The 3,178-nt window shown below is 42.5% G+C and overlaps 1 pseudogene across 1 annotated transcript; it reads left to right on the top strand.

The window, feature by feature from the left end:
- The first annotated feature begins 235 nt into the window (after window positions 1-235).
- LOC309870198 (tubulin alpha-1A chain pseudogene) lies at window positions 236-1,515 on the top strand (annotated as a pseudogene). The gene has a single exon. The product of its transcript is annotated as a tubulin alpha-1A chain pseudogene (transcript).
- The last annotated feature ends 1,663 nt before the right edge of the window (window positions 1,516-3,178 follow it).

The following is a 3,178-nucleotide window of genomic DNA, read 5'->3' as shown; positions in this document are numbered from 1 at the left end:
CATTGCCCTACTTTTCTTTACAATTTTATCACCTATCAATCCCTAATCAATATATTGTTTAATTTTCTGTATTCCTGAACTTTTTAAAGTCGAATCATACAGAATCTAGTCTTCCGTGACTTGTTTTTGTTACTCACCTTATGCTTTTGAAATGTAGCCAAGGCTACTGATTATTACTGCTGCACAGTATTCAAGTTAAAGAACAAGCCACATTGGCAGATGCGAAGCAGCAACCATGCATGACTCCATCTCTATCCACGTTGGCCAGGCTGGTGCCCAGATTGGCAGTGCCTACTGGCAGCTCTATTACCTGGAACATGGCATTCATCCTGATGGCCAGATGCCAAGTGACAAGACCATTGATGGAGGACTTGCTCCTTCAACACTTTCTTCTGTGAGATGGGTGCTGGCAAGAATGTGTTGTAGACCTGGAACCCACAGTCATTGATGAAGTTCACACTGGCACCTACCGCCAGCTCTTCTACCCTGAGCAGCTCATCACAGGCAAGGAAGATAGGGCCAATAACTACCCCCAAGGGCACTACCGCATTGGCAAGGAGATCAGTGACAGAATTTGTAAGGTGGATGACCAGGGCGCAGGTCTTCAGGTCTTCTTGGTTTTCTTCAGCTTTGGAGGGGGGACCTGGTTCCAGGTTCACCTCCCTGGTGATAGAACATCTCTCTGTTGTTTATGGCAGGAAGTCCAAGCTGGAGTTCTCTATTTACCCAGCCCCCCAGGTTTCCATGCTTTAGTGGTAGACATCTATGACATCTGTCATTGAAACCTCGATATTGAACACCCAATCTACACTAATCTAAATAGGTTGATATGTCGAATTGTGCCCTGCATCACAGCTTCCTTCAGATTTGATGGAGCCCTGAATGTTGATCTGACAGTATTCCAGACCAACCTGGAGCCCTATCCCTGCATCCACCTCCCTCTGGCCATGAATGCCCCTGTCATCTCTGCTGAGAAAGCCTACCATGAACAGCTTTCTGTAGTAGAGATCACCAATGCTTGCTTTGCACCAGCCAACCAGATGGTGACATGTGACCCTCACTATGGTAAATACAAGGCTGGCTGCCTGATGTACTGTGGCTACATGGTTCCCAAAGATGTCAAAGCTGCCATTGCCACCATCAAAACCAAGCATACCACCCAGTATCATTCAAAGTGGGCATAAATGACCAGCCTCCCACTGTGGTACCTGGTGGAGATCTGGCCAAAGTCCAGCGAGCTGTGAGCATGCTGAGCAACACCACAGCCATTGCTGAGGCCTGGGCTCGCCTGAACCACAAGTTTGACCTGATGCATGCCACGTGTCTCTCTGTTCACTGGTACATGGGGGAGGGCATGGAGGAAGGAGAGTTTTCTGAGGCTTGTGAGGACATGGCTGCCCTTGGAAGGATTATGAGGAGGTTGGTGTGGATTCTGTTGAAGGAGAAGGTGAAGGAGAAGGAAATGTCACAAAGATGCTGCTTTTGCTGGGAAGCTTATTCTGTTTTGAACATTGAAAAGTTGTGCTCTGATTACTTAATTTGACATACAATTACTGACCTGTGCTTTAAAACACAACACTTTGTTACAGACCCAAGCTGTCCATGTCTCTGATGGGTTTGAATACAGTATTCCCTGTCTTAAATTAAAAAAAAAAATTAAATAAGCCACAATCTATCTGTTCTCTAATCAACAGATTTATGTACATTTTATTTTTTTATTATAAAACAGTGTTTCTTTAAATATTTTGTCTTCTGATATTTATATATAAGAGTTTCTTTAGAAAATATATCTGGAAGTGGAATTGTTGGATCACAGGATATGTGTATCCTTGAAGTTATTAATTAATGTCAAACTGTTTTCCAAACAGGTAATAACTACTTATCCTTTGACTAGCAGAGTATATGAGTACCTCTTGCTCCTTATCTCCAATCAAATTTGATATTGTGAGGATTTAAAATCTTTGCCAGTTGCGTAGATGTAAAAATCTCATTTTATTTTATTTTAGTAGGCTCCATGCCCAAGGTTGGGCTTGAACTCGTGACCCTGAGATCAGGAGTCACATGTTCTACTAACTGGGCCAGCAGGTGTGCCAAAAGTATACCATTTTAGTTATGATTTTCTGTTCCTCAAATAATAAAGGTGAGAATCATTTCATGTTCATTTGCCATTGGTTTTGTGTTTTTTTCCTCTCTGAAGTTTCTGATTCCAGTCTTGTGCCCATTAAAAATTGTGTTGTCTTTTCCCTATTGAAAATTTGGAATCTGGGGCACCTGGGTGACTCAGTGGTTAAGTGTTTGCCTTCAGCTCAGGTCATGATCCTGCGTCTTGGGATTGAGCCCCACACCGAGCCCCACATCAGGCTCCTGCTCCACAGGGAGCCTGCTTCTCCCTCTCCCACTTCCCCTGCATGTGTTTCCTCTCCGGCTGTGTCTCTCTCTGTCAAATGAATAAATTAAAAAAAAAAAGAAAAGAAAATTTGGAATCCTTCATACATTTTGGACAATAGCCCTCTGTCAGTTGTATGTGTTGCTAATATCTTTTCTCAGTATGCATTCCGTCTTTTCATTTTTCTCATGATCCTCTGACAAACAGAAATTCTGCATTTTAACGTGGTTGTGTTTAACCAACCTTTTCTTTTAGAGGTTGTGCCTGTTTGGGTCTTGCTTCAGAGATCCTCTTCTTTTCCAAGGTCTTTTTTGTTTTTCCTTTTAAAGATTTATTTACCCATTTGAGAGAGAGAGAGAGTGAGAGAACACACAAGCACACAAGGGGGGGAAGGCAGAGGTAAGTGAAAGAAGCAGATTCCCTGCTGAGCAGGGACCCTGATGCGGGGCTCAATCCCAGGACCCCAAGATCATGACTGAAAACTGAAATCAACAGTTGGACACTCAATTGACTGAGCTACAAGGCACCCCTCTTCCCAGGTCTTAAATATATTCTCTTTTTTTTCTTTCCTAGAAGTTTTATAGTTTTACTTTCCACAATTAAGCCTTGAATCCATCTGGAATTTTTTTTTTTTCTGTTGTATGAGGTATAGTTCCAATTACATTTTATTTAACATACAAAACCCATTGTAGAGGCCCTCCATTTCTCACGAGGCTGCAATTCCAGTTGTGTTGGATCATCTCCAAAGAAGGCTCTGATCAGCTCTTTACCTCCTTATAAATATTCTGCTCT

The sequence above is a fragment of the Mustela nivalis genome, assembly GCF_964662115.1.
Source record: "Mustela nivalis genome assembly, chromosome: 7".
Lineage (NCBI taxonomy): Eukaryota > Metazoa > Chordata > Mammalia > Carnivora > Mustelidae > Mustela > Mustela nivalis.
This window is presented reverse-complemented; position numbering and strand designations above follow the sequence as displayed.